General features: G+C 45.1%; 1 long non-coding RNA gene across 1 annotated transcript; it reads right to left on the bottom strand.

Annotated features, from left to right (window-relative positions):
• Positions 1–14132: 14132 nt before the first annotated feature.
• LOC134757225 (uncharacterized) lies at positions 14133–15639 on the bottom strand. Its single transcript, XR_010130908.1, has 2 exons — positions 15446–15639; positions 14133–14650 (listed from the first exon to the last, which is right to left on the bottom strand). It is a non-coding gene; the product is annotated as an uncharacterized lncRNA (long non-coding RNA).
• Positions 15640–20875: the final 5236 nt, after the last annotated feature.

Below are 20875 nucleotides of genomic sequence, written 5' to 3'. Positions count from 1 at the left end.
TTTAAATTTTTTTCTGTCAAAATATCTTTTGGGAAGTTTGGCGCTGTTACTTGAATACCTTTTGTCAGTAGTTGTGGGTCAGAATCCAAACACAGAATAAATGGCAGGAAAAGGCACATTCAGTTTAGGAGAATGCTCTGCTTATGGGTGATAGTGTTTGTAATGCTTTGGGTTTTGGTTTTCAGAACTGCCTATGTTCAAATCCCAGCCTCACACTTAGTAGCTGTTTGATTTGGGGCTGATCATTGATCTATTTTTGTAGCTCAGTCTTCTGAGCTTTAAAATGGGAAAACAAGGTTTTGTAGGTTGTAGGATTGTTGCGGGCAGTAAGTTACACGTGTAAAAGTGGCCAGCATAAGAGGAAGCACTTTATCAGCGTCAACTAATATTTTTACATAATTGGCTAAGAGTGGGCAGTCGTATCTAGCACTCAAAGTGTGGGGAAAATACTGGTGATAGGATATCACACTCTTACTGAGTTATATATATTAATATTTAGGTATAAAACTTAGAAAGTGGGGCTGGGCACGGTGGTTCACGCCTGAGGCTGAGGCAGGCAGATCACTTGAGGTCAGGAGTTTGAGACCAGCCTGACCAACATGGTGAAACCCTGTCTCTACTAAAAATACAAAAATTAGCCTGGCATGGTGGTAGGCACCTGTCATCCCAGCTACTCAGGAGGCTGAAGCAGGAGAATCACTTGAACCCAGGAGGCGGAGGTTGCAGTGAGCCAAGATGGCGCCACTGCACTCCAGCCTGAGTGACAGAGGGAGACTCTGTCTCAAAAACAAAACAAAACAAAACAAAACTTAAAAATGGTTAGGCACTGTGGCTCATGCCTATAATTCTAGTACTTTGGGAGGCCAAGACAGGAGGATCACTTAAGCACAGGAGTTCAAGACCAGTCTGCTGGGCAACATAGTGAGACACTGTCTCTAATTGGGGGGGGGGCGCGGGGGGAAAGCCAGGTGTGCGGCCACGTGCCTGTAGTCCCAGCTACTCAGGAGGCGAGATGGGAGGATTACTTGAGCCCAAAAGGTCGAGAATGCAGTGAGCCATGGTTGCGCCACTGCACTCCAGCCAGTGCGACAGAGCAAGACCCTGTCTCAACAAACAAAAAACCCTTAAAATTTTTTTAATGCTACTAATGTTGTAATGAGTCATATTAAGTGGGATTATACATGTACCAAACTTTTATTTTTTCTTGAGTGAGATTATTTCATGGTTATTTTAATTTGCATGCCTTACGATTGAGTTAAATTGATTATATTTGTCACTTTTTTTTGCAAACTGCCTACCAGTACCCTATTTCGGGTACTTTGCAGCTTCAAATAAGAAAAATTTTAATTAAAAATGGCTTAAACTGTACATAAAATTTACCTCACATGACTGGAAGTCCAGGTGTAATTCAGTGGCTCAATTAAATTATCACAGACCTAGATGGTTTTCATTTTCCCGCTGTTTTATACTCAGCTTGTTGTCGATAGTTGCTAAATTAATTCACTTAAATAATCATTTAGCACCTAAAATGTATTAGGCAGTAGTCTATAAGCACGGGAAATACAGCAGTGAGCAAAACAAAGTTCATTGCCTTCCTTCACGGGCTTATATTTTAGTGGGGATAAGGGAGAAGACAGTCAAACAAATAGGTAGAATTTATAGATTGTCAGAAGATGTTAAGTTTTATGGAAAAAAATAAAGCCATGGAAGGGACGGGAAGGGCTGGGTTGGATTGTTTTAAGTGGGGCCATCAGAGAAGGCCTCAGTGAGCTGATGTTTGAATAGAATCTTAAAGGAAATAAGAATGCAAAGGCAGATATTTGGGGAAAGAGCATTGCTGATGCAGGGAACAGTGAGTGCAAAAGCCCCAGAGGCAGGAATGTACTTAGCATGTTCATAGAACTGAAAGGGCCAGTGTGGCAGGAGCTGAGTTATGGAGAAAACATCATAAGAGAAGTAGCGTGGGGAGTCAGATTGTGCAGGGCCTTGTAGACCATTGTGAGATCTTTTGACTTTTACTCTGGATTAGATGAGAGTCCTTTGGGGGCTTTTGAGTGGAGGACTGGCTTTATCTGACCAAGACTCTCAAACTCTCATGCTGGCTGCTGTGTTGAGACTAGAATGAAGGAGATCAAGGAAGAAGCAGGCATGTTAGATAATATTATCAGGGTAACAGATGATTTGAAGCATGATAAGCATCAGAGAAATGTTGAAGTAATTCTGCATATCAGTTGAGGAAGAGCCGAAAAGATTTGTTGAGGGATGTGGCATGTGAGAAAAAGAGGATTCGTAGTTCACACCAGGTTCAATGACCAGTAAAGATATTTGTTCATGCACATCTATTTTATTTGGAATTAAAAACCTTTCCTGGAAGCCCTTAGCAGATTTTTTTTTTTTTTTTTTTTTAAGATGGAGTTTTGCTTCTTGTTGTCCAGGCTGGAGTGCAATGGCACGATCTCGGCTCACTGCACTGCATCCTCTGCCTCCTGGGTTCAAGCGATTCTCCTGCCTCAACCTCCCGAGTAGCTGGGATTACAGGCATGCACCACCATGCCTGGCTAATTTTGTGTTTTTAGTAGAGACAGGGTTTCTCCGTATTGGTCAGGCAGGTGATCTGCCTGCTTCAGCCTCCCAAAGTGTTGGGATTACAGGCATGAGCCACCGCGCTCGGCCAGCAGATTTTTTTCTTAAATCCCATCAGCCGTGATTGGTATCCATCCATGTCCTAGATACAAGTGAGGATGAGAGAGCAAGGATGTTCCTTGCAGCCATGATAATGGGAGGTGGACTCTGTAAGGAACAGGTTGTGAGTGGGGAGTGGCTATTGGTTAGGTAACTAATAGTCTGTTTGTCATTGCCCATTTTTCTGTTAAGTCGGTCATCCTTTTTAAATGATTTGTAAATAATTTTTGCATGCTAAGAAAGTATTTGTTATATAATTCTAGATTCTAAATATTTTGGAGCTGTAAATGAGGTTTTAAACTCTGAGATCAGTTTTCTAATTTTGAAATAAAGTGAATCTCCATTGAAATTTACAAGTAGGGGCTGGTGATCGCAGAGTCCAATGCATAATTTATAGTTTTTCCTATTCTGGGTGCAGTTGTCATTTTAACCTGAATGCCAGGTAGTTATCTTTATAAAACTATCATGTGTGAGTTACAGAGGTAGCATTGGGGTGGTGGAAAAAAACAAAACACCACTTTTGAGGTAGGATCTCACTCTGTCACCCAGGCTGGAATGCAGTGATGCAGTCATGGCTCCTTGCAGCCTCAACCTCCCTGGCTCAAGTGATCCTCCCTCTACTCAGCCTCCAGAGTAGCTGGGACTACAGGTGCATACCACCACACCCGGCTAATGTTTAAATTTTTAGTAGAGACAAGATATCACTATGTTGCCCTTTCTTCCTTCACCAAAAAAAGCTGATAAACTGGCTTATTATATAACAAGGAATTCTCATTTTATTTTACTTATATTGTATTATTATTCTTTAATTTCAGTGATGTGAAGCAGTGTTTTTTGGAGGTTTTGAATGTGAGCTTTCTCATCAGACACTGAAGAGTTTTTGAGCCTTAACTCCATTACTTAATTAGCTGTGTGACCCAGACCACTTCATTGTACAGCTCCATTCTTGTTGTGCTGGGGAGGGCATTCACACAAAATACAATGAAATTGTGCTTCCTGGTGGTTCTGATGTGACTTTAGGCAAGTTCATTAAACACTGCGTTTTCAATAAGATAATGCATGTGGAATGCTGAGCACAGTGCCTTTAAGACACTAAAGGGGATATGAGAACAGTTCCATAGCCCTTCATTTTTACTTTTGATTAAGAGTTGTTTACTAATAACTAACTAGGTGAGTTATAAATGGGGAAGTAGGGTCATTGTGAAGTGGCTATGAAACAGCATAGAGGATATATTTTAAAAGCTGTATTTTTACTACCTATTTTCAAACTGCATATTTCATTTTAGTTTGGAGAACTTTACTGAAGAATAAAGAAGTAGTAGTATGTGAGTTTGGATCATTTCTATGGTTAGGTGGTGGCTGCACTAAGGCCTTTCCAATTCTTAGTCCTGTGAGAGGTAGATAGGGTTGTGGGGGGTAGGGGAGAACAGATAAATGAGATACATTTATATTTTTTTGCATGGTAACTTATAAGGCATTGCCAAGAGAGGGAATTCACTGGAGGCAAAGAAAAATATAAAACATAGTGTATATAGGGCTTTGTAGCATCCGTGGTTTCAGGCATTTATGGGAGCCAGGCAGGGGTAGGGTATGGGGTTGAAATGTATTTCCTATGGATAAGCACAGGACTACTTTATATCACTTAATCCAAGACCCTTTTACTGGTGAGGAATCCAGCATTTAAATTTTGTATGTATATGATAAAGCTAGAATTTTTCCAGATCTGAGACTCAAAGCTCTTTGTGTTTTCATTTATACTCCAGCTCTTTTGAGGAGCTTTAAAGTCTGGTTACAAAGACAGGAAAAACAAGAACGGCCACAGTGGCTCACGCCTGTAATCCCAGCACTTTGGGAGGCTGAGGCCGAGACCGGCCTGGTGAATATAGTGAAACCCCGTATCTACTAAAAATACAAAAATTAGCCCGGTGTGGTGGTGTGTGCCTGTAATCCCAGCTACTCAGGAGGCTGAGGTAGGAGAATTGCTTGAACCTGGGAGGCAGAGGTTGCAGTGAGCTGTGCCACTGCACTCCAGCCTGTGTGCCAGAGACTCTGTGTCAAAAAAAAAAAAAAAAGAAAAAAAAAGGCCGGGCATGCAGTGGCTCATGTCTGTAATCCCATTGCTTTGGGAGGCCAAGGCAGGCAGATTACCTAAGGTCAGGAGTTCAAGACCAGCCTGTTCAACATGGCAAAACCCTGTCTCTACTAAAAATACAAAAATTAGCTAGGCGTGGTGGCAGGCACCATAATCTCAGCTACTTGGGAGGCTGAGGCGGGAGAATGGCTTGCACCTGGGAGGCGGAGGTTGCAGTGAGCTGAGATGGCACCAGTCAGTGCACTTCAGCCTGGGTAGCAGAGCAAGACTGTCTCAAAAACAAAAAAACAATCAAAAAACAACGACAAAAAACCTAGGAAAAAACATACATGCAACAGAATGTTAAAGAGGAGATTCTAAGGCTTTTTTTTTTTTTTTTTTGGAGACAGTCTCACTCTGTCGCCCAGGCTGGAGTGCAGTGGTGCGATCTCGGCTCACTGCAGCCTCCGCCTCCCTGGTTCAAGCAGTTCTCTGCCTCAGCCTCCCAAGTAGCTGGGATTACAGGCGCCTGCCACCATGACTGGCTAATTTTTGTAGTTTTAGTAGAGACGGGGTTTCACCATCTTAGCCAGGCTAGTCTTGAACTCCTGACCTCATGATCCATCTTCCTCGGCCTCCCAAAGTGCTGGGATTACAGGCGTGAGCCGTTGCTCCTGGCAGAGATTCTAAGTTTTTTGAGAATAGTGACTGTATTTCTTGGGTCATGGCTCTATCTTATACATCTGGCACAGTGTGTGTGTCTGTAGCAGGTGTCTAATATTTGTTAAACACACGTGGTCCTTAATATCAAACGGCATGGGATTTAAGACATGAACTTGGGTTTGAGTCTCAGCACTTTCATTTCTTAGTTGTATGACCTTGGCCATTTAATCTGTTTGATCTTGAATGTCCTTATCCGAAAAATAGGGGACATACTAATTAACATCTATTGTGATGGGTTGTAATGAGAATTAAATGATAATGTATACAAAATACCTAACTTGATTGGATTTGTGGTACGCAGTAGCTATAATGACCATTTTAACCCCAATATGAGAAGGATTCACTCATCACACTGTTGTATACTTCGTAGCTATTACTTCTTTAATCCCCAAGGACTTGTTTAACAAAGTGTTCTCCAGTTTCTACTTCCCAGTTCCTTTGTGGAACTGGTAAAAATTTAAAATATCTTAACATAATATTTTATTTCAAATGATAAACAGTAAGGTAAAATGTGGTTTTTCTTGGACGACTTATGGTAGAATGATGTCTAGAATATTTAGTTATGTCATTTAGTACTTTTTTCCTTTACAATTTAAAAAAAAATTATTTTATTTTAGATTCAGGGGGTACACGTGCAGGTTTGTTACATGGCTAGATTATGTAATGCCGAGGTTTGGCCTGCTAGCGCAGCCATCATCCAAAGTGACCCTAGTACCCAATAGGTAGTTTTCAACCTGTGTGCCTCCTCTTCTACCTTCTCTTTTGGAATCTCTAGTCTATTACTTCCATCTTTATGTTCACATGTACTCATTGTTTAGCTCCCACTTACAAATGAGACCATGTGGTATTTGATTTTCTGGTTCTGAGTTACTTCTTCTAGGATAAAGGATGAAAAAGAGTGTAGCCTCCAGCTCCATCCATGTTGCTGCGAAGGACATGATTCCATTCTTAATGGCTGTATAATTTTACCTTTTTTTGCGAGGGGGAGAGGATTTAAATATGGACCAGCATAATGAAGAAAATGTCTGTAATCCCACTATTCACATAACCCCTGCTAGTTTAAAAAAAGTTCGTGTAGGCCGAGCATGGTGGCTCACACCTGTAATCCCAGCACTTTGGGAGTCCAAGGCTGGAGGGTCACTTGAGCTTAAGAGTTTAAGACCAGCCCGAGTAACATAGTGAAACCTCATGTCTACAAAAAATAAAACTTAGCCAGGTATGGTGGTGCATGCCTGTAGTCCCAGCTACTTGGGAGGATTGCTTGAGGCCAAGAGTTTGAGGCTGCAGTAAGCTGTGATTGTGCCACTGCACTCCACCAGGTGTTTAAAAAAAAAAAAAAAAAGCAAATAATTAGAAAATTTAAATAGTGTAAACTAGAGGCCTCTCCTATTAGTTTGCTAGAGCTACCATAACAAAATACCACAAACTGAGTGACGTAAGTGACACTCAGTCACTTTTTTTTTTTTTTTTTTTGAGACGGAGTCTCACTCTGTCGCCAGGCTGCACGATCTCTGCTCACTGCAGCCTTGGCCTCCCAGGTTCAAGTGATTCTCCTACCTCAGCCTCCCGAGTAGCTGAGACTTCCAGTCTCCAGAATTGAGAAATTTAATTTCTTTTAATTTAAAAAAATTAAGAGTGACACTTGGCTGGGCGCAGTGGCTCATGCCTATAATCCCAGCACTTTGGGAGGCTGAGGCGGGCAGATCACGAGGCCAGGAGATCGAGACTGTCCTGGCTAACACTGTGAAACCCCGTCTCTACTAAAAATACAAAAAGTTGGTCGGGTGTGGTGGCTCATGCCTGTAATCCCAGCACTTTGGGAGTCCGAGGTAGGCGGATAACCTGAGGTTGGGAGTTTGAGACCAGTATGACCAACACGGAGAAACCCCGTCTCTACTAAAAATACAAAATTAGCTGTGCGTGGTGGTGCATGCCTGCAATCCCAGCTACTTGGGAGGCTGAGGCAGGAGAATCGCTTGAACCCGGGAGGCAGAGATTGCAGTAACCCAGATCACGCCATTGCACTCCAGCCTGAGCAACAGGAGCAAAACTCCATCCCAGGAAAAAAAAAAAAGTCTAAGTAGTCCCCAAAACATAAAATTTGAGCCTAAAATGGGAACTGTTTTAAAATTTTAATATATTGTGTTTTTTCGCCATGTAATCCCAGGTATTCTTCAGGTTAGAACTCAGTTTCACAAAAAAGGGTGTGCTTGAAAAACTTTCCAAATCTCCTGATTAGATACTTTTTTCATTTGTTTCTGTTTTTTTGAGACAGAGTCTCGCTCTGTCGCCCAGGCTGGAGTGCGGTGCCACAATCTCGGCTTACTGCAACCTCCGCCTCCCAGGTTCAAGCGATTCTTCTGCCTCAGCCTCCCGAGTAGCTGGGACTACTGGCACACACCACCATGCCCGGCTAATTTTTGTATTTTTAGTAGAGACAGGGTTTCACCATGTCGACAAGTCTGGTCTTGAACTCCTGACCTCAGGAGATCCACCCACCTCGGCATTCCAAAGTGTTGGGATTACAGGCGTGATCCACCACGCCTGGCCAGAGCATACTTATTTATTTAGCAGGTGTGGATATGTGTATTTAAACAGACTTACTTGTAAATAGATGTATAAATGTATACCCATAATGAATGAAATTGATGAAATTATATATATTTATATATTCATTATAAGAGGTTACAATTTTTTGTTTTTTGTTTTTATTTTATTTTATTTTTATTTTTTATTTTTATTTTTTGAAGAGGTTACATTTTTTTCCCCCAGCCTAGAAAGCTTCACTGCGTAACATGATTATGTGGGAATTTCAGAGTTGGATCACTTTGCATTACTGTAAATGATAGAGCTTTATTTTAAAGTATTTTTTATTCTAAAGGTATATGTGCTTTTCATAAATTCAAATTCTAAGAAAAGGTATACATCACAAGTTCAGTTTTACTCCCCAGAGGTTATCACTGGAAACTTTTTTTGTATATTTTTCCAGATGTTTTTGGTTTGTAGATAAGACATGTATGTACGTAGAAAAAAATACAGACATAGGCATATATGTTCTTTGAAAACAAATGGAATTAGGCCGGGCGCGGTGGCTCACGCCTGTAATCCCAGCACTTTGGGAGGCCGAGGCGGGCGGATCACGAGGTCAGGAGATCGAGACCATCCTGGCTAACACGGTGAAACCCTGTCTCTACTAAAAAATACAAAAAATTAGCTGCGTATGGTGGTGGGCGCCTGTAGTCCCAGCTACTTGGGAGGCTGAGGCAGGAGAATGGCGTGAACCTGGGAGGCGGAGCTTGCAGCGAGCCGAGATGGCGCCACTGCACTCCAGCCTGGGCCACAGAGCGAGACTCCGTCTCAAAAAAAACAAACAAAAAAAAAAACAAAAAAAACCAAATGGAATTATACTATAAATACTGTTTTGTCACTTACTTTTTTTTTGGCATACTAGTTAGTATATGTTATACATCTTTTCATAGGTATATCGTGATTAATGTAGGTGCAGTTCAGTAATGATTGAAATGAAGTTTTTTCATTATATTCTATTTTTGAAAAATTACCAATAACTACGTATATAACTGAAATCACATCATGTAACTGTCAGTATAAAGGAATGGCTCAGGTAAAACCAAATAGAAGTTGTATATTTAATATTTTTAATAATTTTAATATTTAATTAAAAAGTTAAAACGTGTACTACATGGCTGTTTATTAGGGTAAGGAAGTGTGATCTCTTTAACGTACATGGTATTTTAAAAATATCTTATTCTGGTGTGTCTTCTTGATTGTAAAACCCCACTTAACATTTTGGGCTCCTATTTATATCTTTTTACTTTAAAAGTAACACTATTCTGTGGTTATTCTTGTGGCATATTAAAGTGATATTTTAAGGAATACTTAACAAAATTCTATATAAAATGTATCTACTCTAAGTTAGAAATCTTGGTGCCCTTACTGGTCTTATGATCTTGGAAGTCACTTAAGATCCCGAGCTCTGTATTAAGCCAGTGCTGGTTCAAGTTCTGGATCTACCATTGAGTAATTGACCATGACTTCTTTATACTTCAGTTTCCCCAACTGTTGAATAGGAATAATGATTGTTGTGATGAGTCCATAAAAAATACAGTCTTACTGACTTTATGATGGCCGAAATTTCAAGAGTGTAACACAGTAACAGTTAAGTCATACTGGGACTCAGGCTAATCTTTTCTCTGTTGCCCTAGGCATTGATGTCCACCTGGCAAATGAGGGTGAGAAGTGGTGAGGGATTGCATGGGAGGTTTGGGGACAAGGCCTGGGAGTAGTAAAGAGGCATCTTACACTTTTGCCCACATTTTATTGTCCAGAACAGTCATGTGAAAGGGAAGCTGGGAAATGTAGTTTAGCCATATGCCAGGAGGAAAAGGAAATGCTTTGGTAAATAGCCAGTTTTTGCCACCAGTGCTAAGCACAGTTCCTGGAAGATGGTTTTCAAGTCATTAAGCAAGTCACTTTTCACCTCTCCAGGTCCGTGTTTCTTTCTGTAAAGTGGGAAGGGGGATGATAATGAAAACTTCTATGAAGCACTGTTTTGGGAGAACTATATGTTATAACCATCTTAACTCACTTAATTCTTACAAAAGTCCTCTGAAGTAAAGACTACTATTGTCCTTTTTTTTTTTTTTTGTCTTTTTTAACAGCTGAGGAAGCTAAGGCTCAGAGTGAGTCATGGACACAGGATTTGAGCCCAGACAGTCTTTTCTGTAGGGTCTGTGCTTTTATTTATTTTTATTTTTAATTTTTTTTTTGAGATGGAGTCTCATTCTGTCGCTCGGGCTGGAGTGCAGTGTTAGTGGTGTGATCTCAGCTCACTGCAACCTCGCCTCTCAGGTTCAAGCACTTCTCCTGCCTCAGCCTCCCAAGTAGCTGGGATTATAGGTGAGTGCTACCATGCCAGGCTAATTTTTGTATTTTTAGTAGAGTTGGGGTTTCACTGTGTTTGCCAGGCTGGTCTTGAACTCCTGACCTCAGGTGATTCACCCGCCTCAGCCTCCCAAAGTGCTGGGATTACAGGCATGAGCCACTGCACCTGGCCTCAGGCATAATGTGATATCATTTATAAATATTAGAGAATGTAGTTCTAAAAAGTGAAGGCTTAAGAAAAACCTAATACCACCATCATACTTAAAAAAAATTGACAGTTAAATCCATAATGTCATCATATTCTATGTTAAGGTAAACATGTCTCAATTTTTAAAAGTATTTGAATAAGGCTTACATATTGCGATTAAGTGTCTTAATCTGTAGGTTGCCACCTTCCTTTTTATTCTCACAATTTATTTGTTAAAGAAATGGGTTATTTGCCCTGTAGAGTTCCTGTAGTCAGGATTTTGCTGATTCATGAGATTCAATACCAGGTTTATCCCTGATGTTTCTCTATTTTCTGTATTTCCAAATGAGTAGTTAGAACCAGAGGCTTGGTCAGAGTCAGGTTCAGTCTTATTTTACAAGACTGCTTCGTATGTTGTGGTGCATTCTTTCATCAGGAGGCACAAAATGTGGTTGTCTCTTTTTGTGACACTAGCAACTGTTGGTGACTAATGCCTAGATCTGTTGATTCATTAAGAGTTGTAAAATGATAATGTTCTAGTTGTGTTACTCCTTCATTTTATTATCTGGAATACTGTTTTATAAAAAGAAAAGTTTCCACCACCTCTTACTTGGTTGCCCAGTGTAACTGTTCATATGGGAAAGGCAGAATAAATGTTTGCTTGTTTACCTTTCTTTACCAGTTTCCAGTGTAATCAGTAGGTTCACTGTATTTTCCAGCCGTGATTAATAAATTTTTAAAATTATTATTTTTAATGTATCTGTTACTGTATAGGACAGTATCTGGAAATACCCAAAGACAAGATCTCTAAAGGAGTCATCGGCTAGTGGTGGATCAGTGCAGTGTGGTGGTGGTGGTGGTGGTGGTAGTGGTGGTGATGGTGGTGGTGGTGGTGGTGATGGTAGTGGTGCTGGTGGTGATGGTGGTAGTGGTGGTGATGGTGGTAGTGGTGGTGATGGTGGTAGTGGTGGTGGTGGTGGTGGTGGTGTTAGTGGTGGTGATGGTGGTGGTGCTAGTGGTGATGGTGGTAGTGGTGGTGGTGGTGATGGTGGTGGTGATGGTGGTGGTGGTGGTGGTGATGGTGGTGGTGCTAGTGGTGATGGTGGTAGTGGTGGTGGTGGTGGTGGTGGTGGTGGTGGTGGTGGTAGTGGTGGTGATGGTGGTGGTGGTGGTGGTGATGGTAGTGGTGCTGGTGGTGATGGTGGTGGTGGTGGTGGTGATGGTGGTGGTGCTAGTGGTGATGGTGGTAGTGGTGGTGGTGGTGGTGGTGGTGGTGGTGGTGGTGGTGGTAGTGGTGGTGATGGTGGTGGTGGTGGTGGTGATGGTAGTGGTGCTGGTGGTGATGGTGGTGGTGGTGGTGGTGATGGTGGTGGTGCTAGTGGTGATGGTGGTAGTGGTGGTGGTGGTGGTGGTGGTGGTGGTGGTGGTGGTGGTAGTGGTGGTGATGGTGGTGGTGGTGGTGGTGGTGATGGTGATGGTGCTAGTGGTGATGGTGGTGGTGGTGGTGGTGGTGGTAGTGGTGCTGGTGGTGATGGTGGTAGTGGTGGTAGTGGTGCTGGTGGTGATGGTGGTAGTGGTGGTAGTGGTGGTGGTGGTGGTGGTGGTGGTGGTAGTGGTGCTCGTGGTGATGGTGGTAGTGGTGGTGGTGGTAGTGGTGGTGGTGGTGATGGTGGTGGTGATGGTGGTGGTGCTGGTGGTGATGGTGGTGGTGCTGGTGGTGATGGTGGTAGTGGTGGTGGTGGTGGTGGTGGTAGTGGTGATGGTGGTGGTGCTGGTGGTGATGGTGGTGGTGCTGGTGGTGATGGTGGTGGTGGTGGTGGTGGTGGTGGTGGTGGTGGTGGTATGCACATGGGGGATAATATAGCAAAGGCATTTAGCTTGAAATCAGGAAAGAGCTCTGGAGTTATCCTTAAGCTGCGTTTTGAAGGTTGAGTGGCAGTTTGCTATTGGAGGAGGTAGAGGTTACTTTTCAGGCAGAGGGAGAAGCATGTGCAAAGGCTCTGACATGTGAGAGTTTGTTACTGAAGAAATTCAGTAGGGCTGGAAGCTCAGTGAGCATGGTGCGAGAGAGATGAGCTCATCTTTCTCTGCTGCCACAGAGACTGAGTTCAGGACAATTCCTTCATGCAGTTAATGAAGTTATCTCTAACTCCCTGGTTAAAACACACACACACACACACACACACACAAACACAAAAACTGACAGTCGTGGGAGGTATTTCCCCACTGGGCTGGTTGGTAGCAGGGGAAGAACTGTGGACCCCTGGCCAAGTGGCGCCTGGAATGAGGCTGACATAAGAGTGGTGTAGCTGTGAGTGGGAGAAGTGAGATCTGGTGGGGTAAGTCCATGTTCCCTGTTCCTAAAGTCAAATTCTCCCTGAAAAGACCCAGGGCAGCACTGTTAGGGAGCTGAAGGAGTCCCTCTGTGCCCAGAGGGAATTAGGCCACTCATACCTCAGAGAAGGAGGGCAGGTGGTGAGGACAACCTCCCCAAGCCCCCATCAGAGCAGGCCCAATGCTTGGAAATTCACTCCTCAGTCCACCAGATTCTGGTCCCATCCTACATCCCCACCAGGGCACAGGAGGCCCACATAAAAACAAGCTTTATTTGGCCAAATTAACTCATTTTCCTGGATTACCTCACTTATTGGAAAGCGAAAGTACACCCCACGCTCCTCGCCTTGTCCCTGCCTAAACCTCTTTATCTCTGAAGCCCACTCTTTGAGACCTAAAAATTAGGGTTCAACAGAAACACTCTAGGACTACAGGAGTGACACGACAGTCCCTATGCTACAGTGCACTAAAAGCCAAACTGAAGGCTGCTTCCTCGGTGGAGAGTGTCTCAGGGTGAGGTGGCAGGACTGTTAGCCGCTTCTCATTTTACAAGCTCCTTGTCCACAGTTGTCTGGACCAGCCCCTCACAAAACTGGTTCTCGCCTTCTGGTGGGTGCTGGTGTTTACCCCTTTCCTCCCACTATCTGTTCAAACCGAGCCCACCCACCCTCCATTCACCTCCCTTCCTTAAGGCTCCCTGAGCTCTATTTACCCTTTTGTAACTCCATCCCTCCATAAGTACACAACTCTCCTAGCTGGTTTCCTAGAGGGCAGATACAGTGTTTCCAGTTGGCCCTCTGCAGATATCTGTGAATAAGTCTCTCCCAGCCCCTACATATAAATATGTCTGTTCTAGACAGACGGGCCTAAGTCCCAACGTAAACACATCACAAGATAATTACACCTTATATACATACAGATCTCTCTATAGAGTTATATTTGAAAGTGTCTATAACTCTAGAGAGAGATTGCAGCATGCACATATAGGACTATAATTACTTATGTCTATTTTTATAACTATGCAGTTATAAATAGATATGCCTATATATAGTGATAATAATATAGAAATATCTCCATAGCCATATATGGCTCTAAGTGAATGCTCTAACTACTCTATTTCACAATCAATAAGTATATATCTCCTGATACATAATTCTAACAATATACGTTTTTATCTATATAGCTGTTCAGAGATATAAATCAGTCAGGATATCAAATGTACATAAAGCTGGATGGCTGTAAGAGAGTCGTATATTTTCCCATATATAAATCTGCTCCTATAACTACTGTATATGCACAAATACAATGGAAATAATTATATTTCCCTCAAACGTAAATCTGTAAATACAACCACAGCACATTTAGGTACGTTAGACATAGAGCAATATTTCCTAGACATCAGTCTGTCAGTAGAGCCACCAGTGCCTCCAAACAGAGAGTTATAGAGGGAGTTATAAATAAACTCTCCAGATGTGAACGGATCAGTAGAACTAGATGTAAACATGACTCCAAGCCGTTCCTCCTCCTCCTTCTTCTTCTTCTTTGTAAGATATTCCTGAAGCAAGCCCAGTCATATAACAGGGTGCAGAGGTGTCTGGGTACTGGTATTTTTCCCCCAAGGAGGGTCGGAGGTCGCTGGACTTTGGGAAACTGTGCAGGAGTGGGTAGGGGACAGTGCCTGCTCCCAACGCAGCCCAGAAGCCCCTTCCGTCTGTCTCCTGGTGGCTGAGAGCTCGGGCAAGTGGAGAGGCCTAAGGGAGAAAAATGAAAAAGCAGAGCCTGGCTTGAGTCGTTTGGCCCTTCGGCCTAAAACCCTCTCAACAGGGAAGCCCCGAACAGGCGTCAGAGAGGAGAGAGCCCACGAGGCCCAGAGGCTGGGGGAAAGGGGCTGCAGGCCGGGCTGCGGGGGCCGAGCAGAGTCGCCAGCCGGTGCCTGACCGCCCGGCCCCCCCATCTCCCGGGGCCGCTGCCTCGCTGGCGGCCTGGAACTCAAAACCCGGGCCCTAGCCCTGCGCCCTGTGCTCAGCACTTCCACTGGTCTTATTTTATTGCTGTTTTGTCCAATTAGGTATCACAGCGTCCTCCACCCGGTGTTGTTTCCAAATGCGAGGGCACCCAGGGCTTTCTGAATGCGTGTGTGTGTGTGTGTGTGTGTGTGTGTGTGTATGTGTGCATGTGTGTGCTGGCTTTAAATAAGTGACTCAGTGGATAGTGTATTTCTGTTTTCAGACCAAATGGGTCACCGGCTACTGAAAAAGAATCCAGACCTCTGAAAGGGTTCGTGACAAATTTTTTAGAAGTTCTCACGCTCATTTGTTACGATGATTTTCTTTTCTTTTTTCTCTTTTAAAAAAGTTGGCTAATTTGTGTTTCTATATTCCTCTTTAATTTTATTTTTATTTGGGGTACAAATGTTTTTAAAGGAGGGATTTCGTTAGACCCGAAACTGTGGGGTGGCTTCCTCTCTAGCAAACTTACTATCTCTACGCCTGTGATTCCCATCTCCCCCAAGAAAACAAACTAATTAAATGACCAGAAAACTGTACCTGGAGAAAATGAGGTATATGTTGCAGGATCCGGGACCGCGGTCTTTGCTTGCTTCATGAAAAATCGGCTGGTCTCCAAACTCGCGAAGGAAAATTCAAGGCACCTCAACTCCTCCTTTTAAATTTTTTAATAAAGAGCCTAGAAAGGGAAATTTCCCTGGGCCTGCCGGAGCCCCAGCCTGGCTCTCCCAACTTCCCAGCGGCCTTAAGTGTTTTTCTGCTTCCGTTCGGACCCCCCGTCTTCCCAGTCATCTCTGAGCTCCTGCTGGATCAAGGCTGTGGTCATCACCTCATTCATCTTTGCCACTTGGCCTGAGCCTGCACGTTTGGCCTCCTTCTTAAAACAGGGGCTCCTAGAGAGTCTCCAAATCCATTAACCATACCCATATGTGGGATCCCTTCCCTGATCACACAAAGCAGAAGCCTGAGAAAAAAAGCAATAAAGAGTGGCCTCCTGGCTCTCCTTCCCCTGCTCCGTCCCTTGTCTGGGAAAGGGGTTCCCAACCCCAGCCCCGCCAAGAGCATATTAAGAAGCTTTCTTCCTCCCTTCCTTTCCTATCTCCCCCTCAGATGCTGTGATCCTGACTCTTTCTGTCTCCACCTCAAAATATTTCCTCTTGCATTTTATTGTTATTCTGTTATGGAGGGACTGTTAACTACTGTTTTATTATTATTATTCATTATTTATTGTTATTATGATTGTTGTTAGAGATTTGTTCACCACCGTTCAAGGGACAGCAGCCTGGCCCAGGTGGAAGCCTGCCTCTCCCTCTCTGTCTCTCTCTCACACACACACACACACACACACACACACCCTAACACAGTGCACACTCACGCATATATGCTCACAAATGCCTGCTGTGTTCAGGTCCCTGCACAGCAATCCGAAGAGGCAGGCCTCCTACCCCAGCACGCAAACAACACACTGCCCTCGCACATCAGCATTCAGGCAGAACACCACCCCCAGACCAACGCCAAAACCCACACGCACCGAGCTTGCAAGGAAAGGAAAATACATAAAGAATCCCTTCTCTCCAAAACCTGGAGGGGCGAGTCAGGCCTCTGTCTCTTCCCCCCCAGTGGCTTTCGCTTTCTCTTTTTTTTTCTCCTTGTTTACAGCTTCAGAGAGCTCAAGGCCCGTAAATCTTGAGGGGTCTACAGAGCGCAGAGCACATTTGTATGCATCGTTAGGACTGGCTAATACCTAAGCCCATTAAGGAGCGTGTATGCGCGTGGTTTCCGGTGTGTATTAACTTATAGTTAAATTCTGGAGGAAAGGGCATTGTGAATTAACATATACCAAATCCATCATGGGCTTTTGTCATATCAGATTAGTCAGTCATGGGTTTGGGGGAGCAACTTGCCTGGGTCGGGGTGTACCCACCCTTCAAACTTTGTGGAGCAGGCCCGGGGGTCTTGGGAAACACGAAGGCATTCGTATCCAGCCCCAGTCATTAGGATCCCCCAGGCCTAGCGGCTGCACACCTGTGAGATGGCGGAGGGACTGCAGACCCGGGTGCGGGAGGCCAGTGCCAGCGAAGAGAGGTGGGCAAGGGAGGCCCCTCCAGCGTCCTGCTGGGGTTGAGTTGGGGCGACTCGTCCCGTGGCCGCTGGGTCGTCTGGTTTCCGCTTTCCGAAAGAAGTGAGAGGAGAGGCAAGTGGAGTCGCTGAACTTTGATTAAACTGTAGAGAAGACAGTGGGAGGAGGGAAAAAAAAAAAGATCGGAGAAGGAGGAGAAGGTGGCCGAGAGATCGAGGAAAGGAAGTCCTAGCGGCTCCAGGGAATTTGGAAATCTCTCCAAGGGGCTGAAAGCTGGAAGTTGTATGAAGGTGTTCCTTTCCCACATCCCAGCTACTCCACCCCAGTCGAAGAGGCTAATTCCAGGCCTCTTATAAAAATAAGAAAGAAAAAGAAAAAGAAAATCTAATTATGTGGCATGTTTCAGCCAGGTGTTCCTGGTTCCAATGACTCAGACCCTATTGGAGCCCCGAGGATCTGGATAATTGGGCCTGCATAGACAGAGATGAAGGATGCCATTTCTAAAAGGAGGAAGGGGAGAGGAAAGTCCATCTCTTGGGGTCTTGTAGAAAATGCCAAAGACCAACCAAGCTAAATTATTGTGTCCGTGTAGATCTATTTCCCTATTTACATACAGCAGGCTGTGGGGGTGGGGGGTGAGGGAAGGCTGGGAGTAAATGACCAGGATGGAGCTGGCTGGCGGGAGAGAAAATGCGCCCCCCGGCCCTTTGCGGGAACAGCCAAGGGGCCTCCTCAGCTCGCAGCTCAGGCGGCCGCATGGCGGACCGGTCCGGGCCGGGCTGGGGGAAGGGAGGCGGGGGCGGGAGGGGAGGCGGGGGCGGGAGGGGAGGCGGGGGCGGGCCCTCCCCGGGCGCTGTGAACTTTAGCTGGGCCGCCGCCTGTCAGCCCCAGAAAGCGTTAGAGGTGCAGCAGCCCGCGCCAGCCTCCGCAGCCGCCTTTGTACGCGTGATTTATGACTTCAATCTTGGTTCACCAAGAGTTCACACGGCTTTCGCTGCTGTTGAAAGTTAAAAGATGGTCTTCGCTTGACAAGTTGGACTATTGAAAATTCCTTCTTCTTCTTCTTTTTTTTTTATTTTAGAAGCGAAGAGCAGAGGCTCAGGAGAGAAAAAAATTGGAGGGGGGGCGGGGGACAGGGGTTGCAGGTGGGCCAAAATGGTAGGTCAGGAAAGTTTGTCTTCCTATATTTAGGATTTTTTTTTGTTAGGATTTGCATGCGTGTTGGGGAGAGGGTAGAGAATAAGAGGGAGCTAGGCAAGAGATGTAAAAATCTCTCATATTTAGAGGCCAAAGGAGTGAAAAAAAAACTCGTGCTTCCGCAGTTAATTATCTTGGTAACTTGGGTCACACCCCCTAACTGATCCTCCTCTAGAGACCGGAAATGGGCCAGGTAAGGGACAGAGTTTGGGTAAAGGGTAAGGTTTGTGTGCTTCTGACTGGGTGTACTTGATCATCCACCTTACCTGGGTAACTACTTTTTTTTTTTTTTTTATTTGGAAATGGGGTCCAGCTCTGTTTCCCAGGCTGGAGTGTTGTGGCACCATCATAGTTCACTGAAGCCTCAAACTCCTGGGCTCAAGTAGTCCTCCCACCTTAGCCTCTTAAGTATGTGAGACTGCAGGCATGTGCCACACCGCCAGGCTGGGTAGCTGCTTTTCAATGTGCTTCTGCACCCACAGATTTGGAAAAGGGCATTTTTAGGCAGCAGTCTTTCAACTCTCTTCATCCTGTAGGTTTAGCCTGCAATTTACATTTGATGCACATGAAGAGGCTAATAGGAAGAAAATCTATAGAACTGGAATTGGAAGTCCTTTCAAATCCCAAATTCCTTTGGTCTAAGAGCCAGTCTCTCTTCTTTCTAGCATTTTGACAATGGTCATGCCACAGCAGAGGTGGTGGTCAAAGATCTCCCAAAGACCAGGATCTAAGGCCCCTTTGTGATCTAAGGCTCTGAGTACTTGGAGAGACAAAACTCACTGCTTCTTTGTAGATTCAGAGAGACAGAGAGAGAGAGAAAGAGAGAGAGAGAGAGAATGAGGAGATATCTTGAAGCTGAGGGTCTGCTTGGCTTTTTGAGGTTTTTTTTAAAGATATGTTTCTAAAAAATTTTCTGGAGTGGGAATTGCGATTGCGTGCACTGGGAAGGGGAACAGCAGAGAGCTGGGTCTGGGGTTGGGTGTGCCTCCCTAGCCCTATTAAGGCCCCATCTCCATTACTGATGCTAGGTAAATGTCTTCTTAAGAGATAGAACCATCCCCTCGAATCCAGATCTGGGAACCAAAGGCATCCATGCTAGAAGGGGCACTCCCTGCTTCTCTTTCTACATAGCATTAGAGAGGTATTTTCCCACCATGTAAGGACTTAGATAAGAGAAGGAGAAGAGCCAGAAAGATGTCCACATCTCACCAGGACACCTAGCACCAGGCCCTCCTACAGGGGACCTCATATGTAAATAGCAGAATGGGGAGCAGAGAACAGAGAGACCCCAGAAATCCAGAGTCCAGGCTCTGAGGTCACTTTGGCAGGAATGGTCTTCTGGCCTTATGAAGAACAGAGGGGCAATATGGCACTGTTTAGAAGCTCAGGGGGTGGTAGCTGTTAGGAGGAATCAGCCAAGGAAGCTAATGAATCTCTTCCAGGTTCTGGTTGGGAAGCAGAGGAATGAACTTAACGGCCTCTGGAAGTAATGTCTGTACTGAAGTCCCCTTCTCACACTTTCTGACTGTGTTCCTCCCTGGGAAATAATTCCAGTGGGCTTGTGCTTATCTGCAAGTCTGGGGTAATTATGAATTATTAATTCATCATGAAGACTTGATTGTGACCGTTGCTCTCCAGTGGACCCATTTATCTCCTTCTTTGTGAGGCAGAGGGCAGCCTCTGTTAGCCCTTGGCTTCTGTAACAGGCAAACTGAGGCCAGCCCCTCTTGAAGGCAGTCCTTGAACTCTGCCCTAGGTGGAATGGTTGCCTCATTTCCAGTCAAGTCATGTTGCACCTCAGAGTATTTGTGCGATAGAGCCACCTCCCACAAACTTCAGATTTCAAAGTGTTTGTAGGCTCCTGGAGAGATAGAGTAGGGGATTGGGAGTGAGACTCCAACAGGGGAAGAAACTTGGCCAAGCTGTGAGTGGAGATAGGAATTAAGGTGAGGTGGGAGGACTCCCAGGCACAGTATCTAAGCAATCTGGGATCAGGAATGGGCATTTTGCCTTCCTTACCCTAAGGAGATGCTAGTCTCCGTCAACTCTCTGGGGACCCCTGAACACATATCTGGCCCCTTTTCCTGACCTTTCTAGTTGAGACCCCAGAGATGGCCTCCCTGGAGCCACATTGTGAGTGACCAGAGCCGCATCCAGCATCACCCCCTCTGAGGGGCCAGCAGACAGCTCCAGGCGGAGCTCAAAGTGTCCTCGGACTCCAGCAGGAAGTGCTGGACTGGATGTCGGTGGCGGCCTTTGATACCCCGATTCTGCAACCTCGGCCCCTGGGGCCCTCCAGGCCCACAGTCCTGCTGACTGAAATGTTGGCAATGGTGGCCACTGCGCCTCCGCTCAAGAGTTTGCAGGAAGTTCCATGTGGGAGATCAAGTGAGAGTGGCCAGGGGCCTCTAGCAATGACCAGCAGACAAAGCCTGATCTCCAGGCATCACCAGGCCACTGGGCCAGGAGCCTGAGCTGTGGGCTCTGTGGTGGGTGGATGCTGGTTTTCTTCACTGGTACGGGAGAAAATGGGGATCCTGAGAGATCCCATGGAGAAGCTTCCAGCAAGCTGGGCCTGGATCCCAGCCCGCATCTGCTCAGGTGTTCATAGTTGTGGACACTGAGTATCTGCCAGTCCTAGTCCCTCGGAGGGACCCATGCACTCCAGAAAGCAGCCTCAGACCCAGGGAGGT

The sequence above is a fragment of the Gorilla gorilla genome, chromosome 16, assembly GCF_029281585.2.
Source record: "Gorilla gorilla gorilla isolate KB3781 chromosome 16, NHGRI_mGorGor1-v2.1_pri, whole genome shotgun sequence".
In the NCBI taxonomy this organism is placed as follows: Eukaryota; Metazoa; Chordata; class Mammalia; order Primates; family Hominidae; genus Gorilla; species Gorilla gorilla.
This window is presented reverse-complemented; position numbering and strand designations above follow the sequence as displayed.